Source organism: Schistocerca nitens, chromosome 4, assembly GCF_023898315.1.
Source record: "Schistocerca nitens isolate TAMUIC-IGC-003100 chromosome 4, iqSchNite1.1, whole genome shotgun sequence".
Classification (NCBI taxonomy): domain Eukaryota; kingdom Metazoa; phylum Arthropoda; class Insecta; order Orthoptera; family Acrididae; genus Schistocerca; species Schistocerca nitens.
The window spans coordinates 433,714,499-433,734,264 of record NC_064617.1 but is presented as its reverse complement, the minus strand read 5'-3'; positions in this window follow the sequence as shown (position 1 = coordinate 433,734,264).

Sequence of the window (19,766 nt, the reverse complement as noted above, 5' to 3'; positions counted from 1 at the left end):
CGTGCATGTGGACTTTTGGACATTGTTTACTTCAGCCAGGCATTCAACTGGGTAAATCACAACTACCTGGAGGAGGTGCTCCACAACAAGTGATACCCTGATACCTTCGTAGACGTCGTAATGCGTCTACTTAGTGGGACTACGTCCAGTGTCTCCTACAATGGCTGTCTCACTCCTCTCACCTTGATCCGTTGTTCAGTGCATCGAGGTTGCCCACTCTCCGTACTGTTTTATGCTTTCGCCATGGAAAGCATGCTCTGCACCCTCTGTGAACGCCTGCCCGAGATATCTTTCGGTGGCCATGTGTGCACTGCTTATGTGGACAAACTCGTCCTCTTTCATCTTAGTTGTACTGATGTCAGGGAGTCATTGCCATGGGTTACCAACTATAGCGAAGCTTCTGGTAGCAAATCGAGTGCTACAGATACAGGTGAGGGGCTTCCTGCAAACAGCACTACTCCGTTGCTATAGCTGCTACTAGCTGATACTCAGGACTCGATTTCGCAAGGGCATGATTGCCCTCAGATACTGTCCTTTACTGCCCCAACTACGGTCTGGATTCCTGTATAATCATTCATGGTCCCTCTGTCTTGTGTAACAGACACAATATGTAAATGTCTATTTAGCATCACATATGCACTACGTGGCACACACATTCCCCACCCCACCGTCCAATGCCCCCTACCCCCCAGCATGCTAGTAATATTGGGTTCATATGTTTTCCACATCTTGCTGTTCGAGATAAAGTACGAGACCATTACACTCCTAAAGTGCAGGTGCAGTTTAGGCCTGTGCCATGTCCCTGTCAGGGCGATAGTCCCTTTCGCCAGCTTTCAAATGGTGATGTGGAGCCGCTGTCCTAAGTACTTTACCAGCCTATTGCTGAAGGCCCTTTCTCTAAGGAACCATCCAGCTTTTGGACATCCCGCCGCCCTTCTTTTAATTCCCTCCATTCTTTCCTCGAACTAAGCGATATTACTAACGCGCTTGATGGCCACGAAGGCAGTCAGCGGCTTTCTTCAGCAGAATAGTTCTTCAAATGTAACTAAGGGGAAACATTGCCACGTCGACTGGCGTGATATCTGGTGATCGATATGCGCTCCTCATCTTGCAACTGACGTCCAGTCTGCATGGCACCTTACTGTCAGTGGGAAGCAGGTATTCCGGTCAGACCTCCACGGAGTTGACCTTGCAGACACCCTATTGTGTATTGCCTGAGATGTTCTAGACTAGGACGGGTATGGCCAGGTGTTTGGATCGGCAACAATCTGTCTTCGTGCAACAGATGTTGGCCTTAATTACATATAAAACTCCTCAGACACCTCCTCGACTGATCCTCTTTCTGGACTCAGGATATTTGCCACAAACGAAAAACTCTGTGGAGTGGATTTGTGGACGCACAGTTCAATACAAGTTGGCTCATGATGAGGAAAATGTCTTCGATTATTGGCACTCCCTTAATGAACGACATTGTGCAGTTGTCTACAATCATGTTGTTGTTGTGGTCTTCAGTCCAGAGACTAGTTTGATGCAGCTCTCCATGATACTCTATCCCGAGCAAGCTTCTTCATCTCCCAGTACCTACTGCAACCTACATCCTTCTGAATCTCTTTAGTGTATTCGTCTCTTGGTCTCCCTCTACGATTTTTACCCTCCACGCTGCCCTGCAATACCAAATTGGTGATCTCTTGATGCCTCAGAATATGCCCTACCAACCGATCCCTTCTTCTAGTCAAGTTGTGCCACAAATTTCTCTTCTCTCCAACTCTATTTAATACCTCCTCATTAGTTACGTGATGTACCCATCTAATCTTCAGCATTCTTCTGTAGCACAACATTTCGAAAGCTTCTATTCTCTTATTGTCTAAACTATTTATCGTCCACGTCTCACTTCCATAAGTGGCTACACTCCATACAAATACTTTCAGAAACGACTTCTTGACTAATCTATACTCGATGTTAACACATTTCTCTTCTTCAGAAACGCTTTCCTTACCAATGCCAGTCTACATTTTAAATCCTCTGTACTTCGACCATCAGTTATTTTGCTAACCAAATAGCAAAACTCCTTTACTACTTTAAGTGTCTCATTTCCTAATCTAATTCCCTCAGCATCACCCGACTTAATTCGACTACATTCCATTATCCTCGTTTTGCTTTTGTTGATGTTCATCTTACATCCTCCTTTCAAGACACTGTCCATTCCGTTCAACTGCTCTTCCAAGTCCTTTGCTCTCTCTGATAGAATTACAATGTCACCGGCGAACCTAAAAGTTTTTCTTTCTTCTCCATGGATTTTATTACCTACACCGAATTTTTCTTTTGTTTCCTTTACAGCTTGCTCAATATACAGATTGAATAACATAGGGGATAGGCTACAACCCTGTCTCACTCCCTTCGCAATCACTGCTTCCCTTTCATGCCCCTCGACTCTTGTAACTGCCTTCTGGTTTCTGTACAAATTGTAAATAGCCTTTCGCTCCCTGTATTTTACCCCTGCCACCTTCAGAATTTGAAAGAGAGTATTCCAGTCAACATTGTCAAAAGCTTTCTCTAGGTCTACAAATACTAGAAACGTCGTTTTGCCTTTCCTTAATCTATTTTCTAAGATAAGTCGTAGGGTCAGTGTTGCCTCACGTGTTCCAACATTTCTACAATCATAAATACAATAAATTTTTCTCCAGTTTTATTTGTAATGTTTTTCTTAACCCAAGCCGGAGATGGGATAAGGAGTTGATCCGCTGGAGCACCATCATGTAGCAGCCACACAACCCTTCTTCCAGCAGGGGAGGCAAAGTCATCCACAAGAAACGTCGATAGTTCCGGCCTGTTAGGTGACATGGAAGGAAGGCTGGTCCGAAACTATGGTCGCCAGTTATCCCGGCCGGCATATTCTGGGTGCACCGATGCTGATGATCCACTGTTACTATACCATGGGGGTTCTGCATACTATCCCACAGATGACTGTTATGGAAGTTGAAGATACCACTCCATCTAAAGCTGTCCTTGTCTGTGAATAGGATGAAAGATAGACATCTTAGCATCGTGCTTTCCTATTGAAGAAACCAGTGACAAAACTTCACCCAATGTGGAAAGTCTGTTGTTAGTAAGCCCTGAAAACGCTGTGAGTAATAAGGGAAGTAACAACTGTCATGAAGTATGTTCCAAACGGTGTTCTGGTCTACCGCTTACTGGCGGTCGACTGCCTGGTACTGGCACAACGGTTGCCTTCCACAGTGTTATTCACATTTTCTTCCAAGTCTGGTGTCGAAGCATTTCGAGTAGGTCCTTCATGATATCCTGCTTCCTGAAATGACCATGTCTCAGAGAAGCAGAGAAACACTGTTGCAGGCATTGAATGCTGTGGTTGTCGTCGACGGGGATAGGTCTCCTGATACAACCCTGCTGCCCCCCGCCTGGTGCCATTTGCCTTTCCGTAGGCAAACACCAAGCTATCGATTCAAATACGGAACCATTGTGTAGAAAGCTGTATCACATCCAGAGCACGGTGAGGCAGCAAGAGAAGTGAATCGGACGCAACATTACCTATTACTTCGGCAGGAGAGGGTGCTACAGGCAAGACGTATAAGGATCAGTACAACCCTTTCGGAGAGAACCATGCATACTGTAACTCTGGCTGCATTGTAAAGCGCGTATTAGACCGCAGTCACTATAACAAAGTGTAATTGAATTAATGGTCTCTAGCGTGAAAACCAGGCATTTACGGACGCAAGTTCATTAGGCCTTTTTTGTTCAGTATTCTTTCATAGATTAGTCCCCATAGTTAGTACACGATGGAAAAAGTCACCCCATATAATGGGAATTTGCATCACTGATGAGTTGTTTCGGATTTCCTGCTAGCCATGCAGTTTCCGGTTTTTGGAAATCCTTTAGTGCTGTTTTGGAGGTTCGTGAGTCCGACATTAACTTTTGGAGTGACTTTTGTAGCTGTCATGGGTATATTTTTCGTGAGAAGCCTCTTCCATAACAATCCATCACAATCACTCAACATACATGTCATCCATGTTGCGAATTAGCTGATGACATTTTCCCACTTTGGCTGAATGCGGTATAAATCTTGGGAATTGTGTCTCTTGAAACACCCAACATTTCGTCTTCCTTCATTGTGGAAGCACTCACCTGAAGAGCACCAATAATTTACTACTTTCGAACTCACTTAGCTGTGACATAATGCACTCACAACTACACAGAACACTGTTCTCATCAAGACTGACACATGGAACTTATTGAGAACATAGCACCTGTGCAATTTGCGGTCAAATACAATAGCGCAACCTATAGGCTTGGCTATAATGTGCATATATATTCAAGTATTTATTTCACATGGTGTTTCCATTCTTCTATCCAACCCCTGTGAGTCGAGTATAAGGTGAAAAGCGACTCAGATAAACTTCAAGAGAAGTGCAGGAAAGATAAAGACGAGCTATTTATTACAATCGGTTATGAAGATCCCAAGGAAAGAGGAGCACTAAATGGGAATCTTAACTAAAAAGAGGTCAGCTCACTCTTGAAATTCGAAGAACAATTGTTTCAAATTAATAGGTGACAGAGGAAGATTGTGATGGGCCTTCATGAACATATGTTGCAGATCGAACAACATTTGTGACAGATGGGGTACGAGGAAACTGCACGTGTACAGAAAGCTAAGAGGAGAGACTATCAAAATGATTCAGGAAGTGATGAGGAGTGGAGTGTTGAACCAGGTTGTGATAATACCACATTTGTTAGAAATAATGGTAGGAACTTTTGCTGACTGTAAGCATTTTCTGACGGTGTGGCAGTTAGAAGTCTTTTGGAACCTGTCTAACGGAATCCATTAAGAGACTGGTTGGAACATTTTCTTTATTCATGGCCACCCACATGAGTAAGTAGTTTGAGAATCGGAATCGATTGTCGTTACTTTGAAGGTGGACTGTCCTGTGAAGGTGACCTAATGCTCATGAACTTCCGACATTTAGAGATCTTCGTCGAGTACTACTTTCGTCGCTTTGGTGAGAACCAGTGGCATAATAATTTTTCAAAACTACAACCAATCAGGCTTCTCCGGTCGTGCCAGATTTTTAGAATACAACATTCGGAAGAATCAATTTTTGTATGACTTGCACAATAGGTCTACACTTGTTTTGTAAAACTGTTGGAACAGCACTGACGCTTCATACTTGCCAGACTTTGTAAAAACGATGTCAAAGCATTTAAGGCATTACTTCAACAGCTAGAATATGATGCAGGTGATCAGCTGACCATGAAACTATCAGCCACAATAACAGTCCCTCTTCATAGAAGAAGAGTGCAGAAGCTGAATAACACTGAGGTTTGATGACTATGGTTGTCAGGGGAGACGTGAAAAATGATTCTCGTGCTGACCAAACCAGTCCTGGACGATATAAGCTTCGTGAACAGGGGACCTGTCATCTTTTAACACAGAATCACCATTGGGGAACAAATATTGTGCTATGAGATGAGCCAAAACGGTCAGATAATCCTTGGCATTAGCGACATACAAGTGTAGTCATGGGGCCAATGGAAAACAGTCAGTGGTAACACAAAATTTCATTATCCTGATGGGAGGAAACACTTGTGGGATAACCCTGCTGGACAAGATGACGTAAGAAAGGAATTTTTATAGAACTGGTGGTTAGTAAGTTGCAGCTGCAAATTTTATAGTGAAAATTTTTATTAGGCCTGTGTATTTGGCGAGTTTTAAGACAGAGAAAGTCCATTCTCCATAGTTGGTGAAGCAGCTTTTTGGAAACATGAGAGAAAATCTTGCCAGTGAGAGGAATGAAAGTAAAGGGAGCTATATTCGGAAAGAGTGTGGAAGTTAAAAGGCAAAGCCAAGTTGTATTTAACTGTCAGGAGAATGAGTTCAAAGTGAATTTATTAACTATTTCCTTGTCGAATGTAGAAACGATGTTGGGACGGATTTCATAAAAGCCCAATAAACAGTGATAGACTTGGGAGGAGGAGTAATGACTCTGAATGGTGATGGTGTCCTTGTGCAGTTGCAATCTAAGGATTGTGTTTTGAAAGAGGAAGAAGAGGTGTGTGGCCTAAGACTACTTGCTCGATCTACGTTGCAACCAGAGCTGGAGATGGACGTCGGTTGTGTGAGAGATTCGATTCTTCCACAATCTGAGGAAGAACGAAGTGGAACGTTTGCTAGTATTGTGAGGAATAGTGTTGGGTGAGCTGATGGTTCATCATAGGCTGACTAAATGGAATTGTGTGTTATTACAGAAACATGATGCAATGGTATTTTCTGAGGCTCTGACGCAAGCTACTGACGCTTGCTGCATCAGTTTATAATACTGGTATACAGGAGGTTTTTTGTGGGACTGCGCTAAAGACCGTTACCGCTTTAAGTGAGAGGAAAAAAACATCAGGAGATGCTGGAGCAAGCTCTAATCGAACGAGCTGTGAGCTCTTATAAATATCCTCACTCAGTGGTGACAAAATGAGATGGTTCTATAAGGCTGGTTCAGGACTCCAGCCAGATAAACAGTATCATTCCTCTGTAAACAGGCAAACTAGAGGGTTTAGATGAACTACTACAGAGGCACCACAGTGTGAAAATCATACCCACAAAACATTTGCGTGCCAGCTATTGGCAGATATTGTTGTACCCTCCATACCGCCCGTATATGGCGTTCCTACACTTTGGAATACCTACTTCCTTTTTGTTTGAACGTTTCTTCAGCCACGAATGGGCCTGACGATTTAGGAGCACGAGTGGTGCTCTAAATTAACGATATTTTGATTGTGAAGCGATCTTGGGCTGATCATAACGAAGTAATCACCTACTCTGTGTCTTTTCGTAGGCTGATGTGATGGTAAGTTTCGAGAATTCCGAATTTAGCAAACCGAGCAATAAGTTCTTAGCCCCATCATTTTGGAATACAGGATTCACACCAACAAGAACAGAATTAAGACAATTAGGGAATTTTCTACACACACTACCAAGAAACCACCCAGGAGTACCTTAGGGTTAAAATTTTTTTATAAACGGTTTATCAATAAAGATACTTTATGCACCCTCGACTATGTGCATTAACTGGAAAGACTGAAACCAGAAAGCACAGAAGAAGTTTGAAAGTGTAAAGAATGCCTTAGTTGATGTGCTCATATTAGCACATTCAGACCTGAATAAAGGTTTTTTGCATCGTGACAGCTCGTTGAGTGGTCTTGGAGTGGTTTTGTTTCAGGAGATGGAGGAGCACCGTTCTTCAACATGGGAGACAATGTCTTTAGCGAGTTGCACTCTTTCTCAAAGTGAATGCATTTGCTCACTCACCAGACTCGATGTACTTACTACTGTATGGACTTTTACAAAATTCTGGTAGTTTTATTTGGAAGATCAACTGAAGTATACATTGATTACGACGCCCTGCAGTCTTTGATGATCACAAAGTTTTCACAAGGGAGGTTAGCCCAACGGAATTTCCTTCTGCAAAAATATCCTTTCACCCTCAAATATATGTCTACTAATCATAATGTAAATCATAATGTAATTGCTAATGTCCTCTCATGCGACATAGTGGCGAAGTGCATGGTGGGGAAGGAAACCTACAGTACAGTAACTTTACTTTGCTGTATTTTAGGGACTGAATTTGAAAATTATACCACTTTATCACTTAAAGGTATCACCTGCAAACAGGTCAAAGGCTCCATATTGGAGATGTTCAGGACAAATGGTACGACAGAAACAAAGTGGCATTGTTCCATTATGACTCGATAAATGATCGTGTCTTATTTAAACGGACAGATGAAGATTACTTCCTGTGGCTATTGTTGTACCAAATCATCTTGTGAATAAACTAATTTGTTATTTTCACTTCAGCTATACACATTTTGGCGCATGGAAATGTTTCATTAAACTTTGTCAAATGTGCTACTTTACCAACATGTTAAAGAGGATGAGGATTGTTTTAAGAGAGTGTAAACCCTATCAAAAGGCTATGCCACTCACAGTGTTTTATCCAGCATTGATATATCCTATATTTCTGATTAAGCAGCGTGAGGTAGCGGCATTCTACTCATTTAAGCCAGTCCTGCACACGCACTCTCTAGTCTATTTGGTTTTCGCGACTCTTGAGTTACCTTCAGAACTTGCCTTCTTTACAATTTTGACAAGAGATACTGTAAAGGCAGTTGCTTTGTCCCTTGAAAAGCACTTATTGTGTGAAGTACGGCCATTGAAACGTACAGTTTCAGACAATGCACCTCAATTTATCTCACAGCATTGGTTTAGAATGGTTGGAAGGCACGAAATGAAGCACATATTCTTTATTGTAAGCCACCACTCCTCTAATACCGCAGGGAGGTTGATGCAGGAACTGAGGAACTTATGTGGCTCTAGTGTTACCGGATACGTAGAACATGGGGCATGCACCTCACGTTCTTCCAGAATACCAGAAGTCTAAGTTTTAAAGAATAGGTAACGTTCGCATAGGATTACAGAGATAGTTCCTTGGCTAAGGAAACCTCGATTACACCGGTGACTTATCATTGCCATTACGTTAGAAAATTTACAACGGACTACAGAGCCCAGGAAAAGATCGTTTAAGAGGCGTGTTAGGAACCTTGTGTTTCACGTTTGGCTAAAGGTACTGATATGTTCACGTAAGCCGTCTAATAAACCCTCAGCTTTGTGAAAGATGTTTCTCGATATCCTCAGCGGCCATATCGAGTTCAGAGGATTCTACACCTCAGCACCATGTAGGTGGAGGCGGACTCGGATGTCCTCTGGGCTACAACATACATGCAATGTGACACACTTGATTGAGTGACGATTTTAGTAAGACATAGTGACAAGGGAATATACTTTCCTCTCGACTGAATAAAAGTTAATGATAACTTGAAGGATAAGAGGAGCAGGTGAACTAGAAACACCAGTTCTTTATTTGATCTGGTGATTAAAATTCATTGTTTGCTCTAGGTACAGAATTTGTTGTGATTCTGTTTTCTAGGTATTGCTGCATATCTCACATATGGTAAGATACTATACAAATTGTTCTTTGTGTGAAAAATTGGTAACTCTTTACTGTAGGTTACTCGAATGAAGCAGTGATGCCTAGACCACAACAGACTATGACGACTGAATGATTACACTGTATACTTACGTAGGATAATGAAGTTTACTGAGTCAAGTATTGTATAATGCAGTATTTTAATGTAATACTGTTTGTGCTTGCCTGTGTTGTTCCTTAGTAATTTGGCTGTGATAATAGTATGCTTGACAGTAGTTAATTACGTGAGATGAGAACCAACACTTAGTCATGCTATAGAAGAAACTTCCAGATTTAACAATGAGATACAGTTCTATGATGACCTCTTTTTGTTGCTTTCGGTCTGATGTTTGATACAGATGCCCATAACGCAAATGATGTCACAAATATACCCCACATATACGTAAAGCAACTGAGAAGGAGTTTGTTATTAATAACTAATTAAGCCCAACACCATAAAATACGTAAAGGAATATTCAGAACTTTTAGATTACATATTAATAGTTATATATATATATATATATATATATATATATATATATATATATATATATATATATATATATATATACAACTCGACACGCCTTCTGACTTCCTGAGTGCAGCCTGCAGCAGTCGATTTGAGAACGGCAGGTAAGGTGGTGTCCAGGCAGTCGACCTCAGATGTACTATTTAATCAAGTAGCTGTCGAAGTAGCAAGATGTCCTCGAAGCCTAAACTCCATACAGCTTGTGGTGATATGACACTTTGTAAACCACTGTCTGAATCATGAGCTACGAAGTACTGCAGCCGGCCGCGGTGGTCTCGCGGTTCTAGGCGCGCAGTCCGGAACCGTGCGACTGCTACGGTCGCAGGTTCGAATCCTGCCTCGGGCATGGATGTGTGTGATGCCCTTAGGTTAGTTAGGTTTAAGTAGTTCTAAGTTCTAGGGGACTTATGACCACAGCAGTTGAGTCCCATAGTGCTCAGAGCCATTTGAACCATTTGAAGTACTGCAAGCTCATGAGAAACATGAAGTAACATTGTACACAACCTAGCACGTGTATTGATGAGTGTTATTCCAAATGCTACCTAACAAATGATGCCAGTTTCCAATGAACTTGATACACCGTCTATCCAGCGCTGGTGTTGGGGGCACGTTATGAAACTTACGAGATGGGACACCCTGTCGCTGCTTTTGCTTCCAGAAAGGTCATGCCGGACACTCCAATACTCTATGGTGGCTCTTGTCAGTCACAAGGACGTCACTGAGAAATAACAGAGAGAAAACAAAGAACGCAGGTTTTGATAATCGTCGCTGAGGACCGCAACAGTCTCCCCCTTGGTCTCTCCTCCAAGATTCCCCAAGAAGTCTTACTACTTTCAGACTCTCATGTGAGCTATCAGGAGCGCGTCCACCACTTTAATGTGTGAGAACAGTGCCGAGTGAAGACTTGTAAGCTGTGGGAAAAAATGACAAGTTTCTTTCAGGACATAGGGTGTAAAATGAGTGAATCTTTGTTTGTACATGTCTGCTGTGTTGAATAACTTTAGACTAAGACCGGTTAACAGGGCACTTGATACTCCCTTTCCTGTTCATTGCTGCAATTTTTATTATAACCAAGCATAATGAATTTCGATTAGGATTTATACCTTGTCTCCTTAAGTGAAAGTCACAATTCAAACATACATACATGAATGTTTCCTTACGAAATAACTTCACTAATTAAATTCCCTTTAAAATATTCTTTCTATATTTCGATGATGTTTGCGCCTTCGTTCATAACAAAGCTGTTCCTTTCTCATACAGTGGCTTGAAGGCATCAGTAAGATAATTTACATGTAATCAGGGGTATTTAGATTATAAATAGCACTTACTCATGATACACATTCACCAATTACAATCCCTTTGACAGGAAATTTGCGTATTTCGATGTTTGTACTTGTCAACTTTCGCAAAAGAAAAGTGCCCTTTGGCAGAGTTGTTCAAATTTATTGCTATCATGATTTTGCATATATTTTATTTATTATGTTTTTTTTTCTTTTAGTGCGTTTGTTATCTTGGCATGAATGTTTCCACACACTTAATTTATGATGAGGGTATGAATGGGAAGTCTGTGATCTTTAAGGAGCTAATGAATGAATGAATGGGTTAACATGTTAAATTAATAGGCGAATGAGTTTTCGTCTTCAGCGTGGGTGTTGCATTTTTTATGTAATTAATGTAACCTTAGAATTAAAAATTTTGTGGTACATGTGTGAGTGATGCCATGGGTAGTGACTGTGTGAGTGACGATATTAGTGTTCTGGTGTGATACTCTTCTATTTGTAAGTTAATTTTAAGCACCAGTACTTTGTGAGATTGTTTGAATGGAGTAAGTTATAGTGATGTTTTGATAAACAACTTATAGAAGGATATGGAACCTATCCTAAACCAGAAAATATGGTAAATTCAACCTGACTATAACTAGTGACAAATTAATGAGACAGATATAAACACAGAACAAATGCTTGCTTCTATCACACTGATCACCTCTTAGTGACACATCTGCTGGCACCCTTTTATATACGATAGTAGAGGTAAAGAAATGGCCCAGTCAATTACTGCCTTGATTTTTGCATTCAGATCAGCCTTTACCTCTGTTTCTTGATTAATTCCCACCCCACTAATAACAAAGGAGTAGGCGAGGCAATAAAAATCAGGAAAAAGGAATTGTTATAGATCTGTATGTGAGAACTTCCTCATCCAATGACAAAGTGTGGAATTTTTGTAGGATAGGCTGATAATTACGAATTTCGAAAAAAGAAAAATCTTAAAGCAAAAACTTTTAAAATAGAAAGATTGCAAAAGGAACTCTTAGTTCGTATTCATACTAAGAATGAAACTACTGTAATAGTTGTTACAAATCAATGCATACAAATATTAAAAAACCACATATAAATAAAAATGTAACACATAGTAATGCAAGTTCACATCTTTTATATATTATTTCTGTTCTCCTGGGCGTAAACATGGATAACACGAGTTATGAACTCCTGCCGATTGGTTGAAAATTGCACAGTTCCGTTCCCTATACCCAAAATCTCCAAGTAGGACAGTCTCTCGTTTCTCATTGTGCTGCGAAGGTAGGGTTCAACTCATTTTAATGTACTCACACTTCTTTTGCAAGACGCGGTGGTTGCTGGAACTCCAAGAACCAACGACTTTAATTTCACACATTCAGAGAACACGTTTTTAATCCGTTATTTATAATGGATTTAAGGAGGTTCTGATGCTGTAGACGTTTACCCACACTGCTGTAAATAAACGTGGGTTCCCTTCCAGTTTTCCGCTATCAAGAAAATAATATATCTTAAGAAGTTTTTCTACTTCACACATAAGGAAATTGTTTGGCCTACTATAACCTGAGAACTTTTTCTCATTTACAAATTCTGTAAAATCTTTTTCATGAAAATCCTGAAATCTAGTTTCCATGTTTGCTACTACTGTGGAAACTATTTAGGATATTAGCCTTTTCAATTTCTGAATACTTCCTTCTCTTTCCTTGAAATTAATTTGAGATACTCCCACTTAATTTACAAGGCTATTAGCTTCCATTACGCATTTCAGCATAATTTCCTCGCATCTAGGTCATTCAGCAGCATTAATGCAGTTTTCAATTTCTAGCCTCCAGGGTCATATGTCCACAGTTTTACTTTGCAAGGTGTCGGACAAGATACCTGTGTGCTGGTATATCGAATTCTGCAGCTGAAGTAGAAAATGACGAGGTTGCTCATCCAATATACTATTTACACAAATTACTTGATGAACAGAATTGTCATCCCACTCTTCACTGTTTATCACATCACTAAATGCTGCTCTCACGTCTGTATAATGAAGAACAATGGTCTGTACAGCGCATGGATGAAAATTCCACCGTGTTTCACAAGGAGTTGGTAGTTTCAATCCCCTTTCCGTCAGAAGTTCACTTCTTCTACTTAAACGGCTAAAAATGTGTGAAATTTTAATAGATTTGCCACAAAAATTTTTAATTGCGTAATTTTCTTACAAGCATAGAGGAGGATTAGGTTCCACTGAGGTGCGTAAAAGTGAATAAATTGACGCTTGTTTTACAATAGAAAGAACACCATCGTCCGCACCCCCCCCCCCACCCCATCCACTCACTACACTGCTATACAACTTTTTTTATCAATATTGCAATTCCTTAGCATTTGCAACATGACAGTTGCTACTCCTTGTGCTCTTCAGTCTTTAAATTTGTCATAAAACTGCACCAATTTCTCTTGTATTTCTCCTTATTCGTTATTTGCAAAACGAAAAATTACACTCATTTAACGTCTAGTTGAGACATTCGTTGTTTCAATGGCGTGATTATTTTTAACTTCAAATTTGTTCTTTAATAATATCCGTAATAGAACCTATTAATTTATTCACCACGAGATACTAAATGATCTATCTTGTATGATTCTTCTTCTGCGAAGAAATCCAAAAGTTCTAAATAATTTCTTTTATTTACCGACACCTCAGATTCGTCATGACCTCGAAGAGCTAATTCTTGCCATGCTAAAAAGAAGGTAGTCGAAATAAATCTTGTCATTACACTTCTGTTTCGAGCAACGTCCTCGTTTTGTTTCAAAGCTTCCAGGGGTGTTGTTTCTGAAAGATCATGTTAAATTCTCACTATGTGTAGCTGACTCTATTTAACAGCTGCTGTGATATTTGAACTGGAACAAGCTATTCCAAATAGTAGACACTGAAAAGAAAAATGCTTGTTCGTTACAATGCTGCCACTTAACCAAGGTTTTGAATTGTACCATTGACTTTGGATATGTCTTACACATTTACCATAAGATTTTTTAATAGAGTACTTGGCGTCGGCATTCGCTCTTTAACCAGAAGTTCATGTTTCAAAGAAAGACGAGAGATGAATGCAGGGTTTTCTATTAAAAAGTTCAGTGCATCTCCTGATGAAATAAACGCGTCCAAGGCGGATTGAGGAAGTCAGCAATACCATTCATTACAAAATAATCCATTACCGGTATGTATTATATTTTAAGCACAAAATTCATGTTCGAGGTTTCACCATACGCACGTCTAGCACTGTTGATATGAAAACCTACAGACACGTTACGGAACTACCAACGTATGAAATAAGTAAGGCTATTAAATTTTAATCTGATGAACAATGTACATACTTAGTCTATTTCCTATCATCTTGCAACAATATCCAATTATGCATTCATATTTATTTTCTGTGAAATATAAAAGTCTTCTTATCTTTTGTGTTTTAAATAAACCCTTAAATTAAGAGTTAGTGGTTTCTCATTCTGCCCGGCTTGCTGCTAGCGTGCTAGACGATGCGAAGTAGCGCTGTCTGTTAGGTAATTGCTGAATGACTGGTCATTCCAATTAGTCGTGTATCCATCTGCTTTCGAGAGGTAAAAAGAAATAAAATGCCAGTGTTTGAAAACAGTATCCACGCTGTAGAAACCTCAGTTCACCGCGTGAAAGAAACGGGCTTCATTGGCAAGCACATCATTCCGAGGTGCTATTGGTTGCAAAGATAGAGGGCTGATGTACAGGCAGGTGGATATACGAAGTTAAAACGTGAAATATTTGAAGATATTTACGAAGGAACGTGATCAGAGGGAATTAAGAAATTTTTTGGAATTTTTTGCGTAGATTCAACTCTAAGCCTTAATGGACGCTTTGCCACTGCCCTCATTCTATCTCCTAACATTAATGTAGCTGTATTTCTTATTACTTCCAAAAAAAGAAAAATTATTGTCTAGTAACTTAATACTTGGGCTTGGCTTCAATTATGGGTTTACGTCAAGGTTGAATAGTATTTGTCGAGGAAGGAGGGGACCTGAGGTAATGAAAGGGTCCCTGCCCTCTGTGGAAGGACAGAGACTGAGGCCTCGTCATGGGGGGTTCCTCTTATAGGAGGATATTTACATGTTCACTGTCGGTGGTCTGAGGTGTTTTGGAAACTAAAAGCATGCACCAGATACAAAGCAGACTGCTGATGGAGAGGTGCAATGCAAACTTCAGGCACGCCCGTTTCTCTTGTCTGATAATGGTTCTTTCCCAGATGTTGTGACCTAGTTGTGCCAGAAGAGGCAGAGCTGAGCCCAGGATTTTTTCTGGGTAATCACGGCTTGTATGGCGCAATGAAGAGAAACATTTTGTAATACCGACGCAAGTTTTGAAGTAGGAAATATTGTAAGAACCTACATTCTCCGACGAGTCGGCACAAGAACACTTTATTCAGCAGAACAGTGCTATCTTTCTGGCTCTCTCTCTTCCCCTCTCTCTACTCGTCGTTAAGAGGAAACTAATACTTGAATGGATTTAGGCTTACTTAGGAGAGGTTCTCCCTCTGTCTCATTGGTCAGTCTCCTAAATTTCATCTAGAGAGCAGTTTCTTGTCTGATCGGCGGGTCAGTTGTTGCTAGAACGTGGTTGGCTACAAAGAGGCTCCCTTGTTTTTTTTTTTATGTGGAACGTAAGTGGAGCTCATTAGTGAAGTAGCGGGTGGTTATAATTAAAGGGCAGCTAGTCGCAGAGGTTCAGTGTGGGCTGCAATTATCGTATGGTAGTGAAACTTGATAAATAATCCACCGATTTATGTGGAAAAAACGTAGTTCCAATTTGGTCAGCAGGCGCGGATCAGACGCTGTGAATGCACGAAACACGTACAGAAATGTTTCCATGTGCAATGGCTTAGGTAATGGCTTAGGGAAGGGACATGGGTAGAAAGTGTCAGACAAGTGAGAAAGACATAATGTGGACTTTATTATTAACAGTCATTTACAGAGTTTGTGTAAATGAGAACTGGAGATGTCTAAGAGGTACTGCATTAATAAAACGGCGTGATCGACAGTTTCTCACAGCATTTCCGAAGCAATATGCGCAGTATGTTCCTATATGTTGGCCTTCAGCTCTGGCAGAGGCCGAACGTGTCCCTTGTAAACACTTTCTTTTACGTATCTCCAGAGCCAAAAGTCACATGACTATTGACAAAGTGCTTGGCTGGCTTCAGAACACTGTGTTTCACTGAATCGAATAACAAACGACCAAACGTGACAAACGAACAGCTGGTGTTAAAAGTTTTGTGAGAAGGAAAATTAATTCTTATTAACAGATCACCAAATCATAAATGAGTCACTTGTAATATTAATTGATTTCCACAGGTAGGAGTTACTTGTAAATATTGGAATAAAAGTTCAGTGAGATAGTGCCAATAACTTTCCTACTCCTCTGTCAGTGTCATTGAAACAGGAATAATTCCTGTACACGTAACTACCATAGAAAACTATTAAATGTTGCGTATTTCCTTTTCAAAGATCGGTAGCTTTCAGATCGCTTCCTGTGCAGCTCGTTATCTAAATGTTACAGTCTAAACTGTGGAGTAACTGGTAATTATTTGTTGACTTTATATGTAAAGCATTATCGGAGAATTCGCTGCAATCGCGTCGAAGAAGGCTTGTAGTTTCCTTGAATGGTAATGGACAGCATTATGGTGCAATGAATGCCATTCAGGACGTAACTCGTCAAAAACCGCAACTGATTTATGCAGTAAAGAGATTAGCCTTTTGGAAGAAGTCTAAGACATTACACACTTAGCCATTGTGAGTGCTTAGCGACATTTGTTTTATCAGGAAAATATAGTGCACACAATGTTTGGATAATGGGATATCAGTTATCCATCACAGTAGTCGAAATCGGACATGGAAAATTAGAAGTAAATATGTTTTTGTCATTTCCCAGTAATGTGTGCTTTGTCATCCTACATCACACGGAGTTGTGTTCCCGTATATGCGAACATTGCTTAACATCACGCGTTATAGGACTGTAGAGAACTGAACGTTGTTTTTACAATGAAATGGAACTTCACCATTACATCGACACAGGAAATTATATGCATCAAAATCCTCTAATTCTATTATCTATTAGCACAGTACTTACTACATGGCACCATCCCCCTCAGCATATCCTTTAGTGGTCGCTTTAAAAACAGCATCCATCCACTCTCCACACTATTATCGGAACGAAGCAGCTTCATTGTCACAACAGTACAGATTGAAAGGATGTAGCAAAAATAAGTCTACCACTTGCGTTTCTGTCCCATTACGCATCGAATCCATATCGAGGGTGTAAAATCTTCAATATTCTATCTCTGAGATGGAAATACTATGAAATATTTATTTAGAGGTTTGTATGAGTCTTTACTGGAGAGGGCACACTGTCAGTCCTCCTGTATGATGGTAATACGTTTTTGTCAATGAAAGACTGCATAGAGAAACTAAGGCTGTTTGATTTACATGCTTGGTTCTGCTGGAAAATGAAATGGAATCATAGAATTTTTCTGTAATGTCGTTAAATGGATCTTTATCATCTAAAGCATTCATTTTTAAACATATCAATTGCAGCTGTATACACTTTAATTCCCACCATTGCATACTTACTTCTTCGCGCACGAAGTTTTCTGTCGCTATCTTCTGTGAATATTCTTCCGAATATAGACCGGACAAGTAAGTTCGTTCCTTGGCCTTAGTTCTGGAAACATCTTCTCTTAGACAATTGAGGTACTTCTCAGTAAAATTTCTGGAAATCTTGCTCACTCTTCTCAGTTCTCGACCTTCCGGAGACATCCACAGAGCGCAAGAAATGGCTTTCCACGGCCGAAACATTAATTTCTGTTAACAAAATGATCAGTAATACTGACAGTGAAAGAATAGTACTATACAGCGAAAATCACCTAAAACTAGGACCTTAAATATTCCGGAAATGGGTGGTGCCACTGATATGTGGTTTTGACAGAATCGTTTTCTTAATCAATCTTCAGATTGTAATATCAGTCAGGAAGCATACTTCTTGTGCATACATACGCTTTTTTAAATGGAACATCGCCTATTGACATTAACAAACTAAAAGTAGGATAAATTAGAATGTCAGTGGTGTTTTTTGCACAAGTCTAGTGAGAGTCGTTTACCATACACCGTATTTAGAAAAGTTTCCTCACCAACACTTGTTTGTACCATTGAACCTGCATAGTTGTTAAGTATGATGTCATTATGTTTGCTTACAGTGTATTTAGGTGTTCACTGCGTGCATTGCGAGCTGCTAGTCGGTTAGTATGTAACATTGCAAACAGTAGGTCGTGAGTGGACAGTGGGACTCACCAATGCAGAAGAAGATGACATGCTCGTGGTGTATGATGAGCGTAGGAAGAATGTAATCCGTTAATGTATGGTGTATGCAGCAAGCCACCCCAATTAACTCAGCTATCTCGGTAATTGTTTGTCCACCTTTTCAACCAGCTAGTTGAAAGTGGTAGTGTTCCACCTAGATAACGTAACAGAGATAAACAACTGACGACAAATGCTCTTGTTCGTGTAGCAGTTGATCCGCGCGTTAGCCCATCATAATAGCATGAGGAAGGTGCATGAGCCAGGCAAGCATTCTCCATTGACGTACGTTGCAGCTTTGTCACATCTCTCTCCATCAAGAACTGTATGGAAACGATTATGAGTATGTACATGGGCATTAAGGCAGTGCAGATGTATTATGTATCTTACTTACTAATGAAGCCACATTTGTCAATCAGGACCAGGTAAACCGCCGAAACGCGCACTACTGGACTGCTGACAATCTAGTGGTCTGTTAAAAACCTTATTCGCTTCGTCAACTTGCATGGAGTATAAACATGTGGTGTACGGTAGTGAAACATCAGCTCATAGGCCTTTTTTTCGTAGATGGAACACCATATGTGTACAAGTATCGGAGCCTCCTAACACACCATCTTCCATGGACACTACAACACATTCCTCTACAGACTAGGAGGAACCTGTGGTATCCACATAATGTCTGCCCAGCACATATTGCACGAAGTATTACAGCATGTCTTCACAAATTGTTTGCAGATCGTTGGACTAGTAGCAGAGGACCTGTACGTTGTCCAGCCCATTCCGCAGACTTGACGCCTGTTGACTTTCTCTGTGGCAAAACCTGAAAGGACATACCAACTACATCCAATAATAGCCAACGACATATTACTGCAGCCTGCTCAGACATCTGAAGAGAAATGCTAGCACATGTGCAGAAGTCGTTCCATATCAGGCTAGAAACGTTTATCGTCTTTGCCGGTGGTCGTTTTGAACACAATCTGCGATGATTAATTGTCTCGTGACTGATCAGAATCCACATAAATAGTGTGTTGTGTTGTTCTATAGTGTGTGGTATACAGGTATTGTACAAGTGCCAGTTTGGGAACTTTTGAAAATACGATATCTCTTACACGACTTCCAGTAGAACCATGCAACAGACACCTCGGACATTCTAATTCACTTATTTATTGTCTGTTAATGTCAATAGGCAGTCCATTGTCAGATAACGCATTCTCCCTCTCTCACACATTTTGACTATACCTGCTTGTCTGGAAACAAAGGAGACCCACATTACGCAATTACATGCATGTAACTAATGTCAAATTAAATATGGAAGTACTGAATAAGTTAATACAACAACCAGGAACTTAAATACGTAATTCCTGGCCACAGGATATATAAATGTTTAGAGTGCAATTACCTTGATAGGTACAATGGCCATCAGAGTGCATTACAATTACACATCTACGTCTATAGTCCGTCAGCCACCTCATGGTGTGTGGTGGAGGGCACTTTTCTACCAACGTAACTTCCAAGTCTTTTTGTTCCAGGCGCAAATGGTTCGTGGGAGAAAATATTGATGGTAAA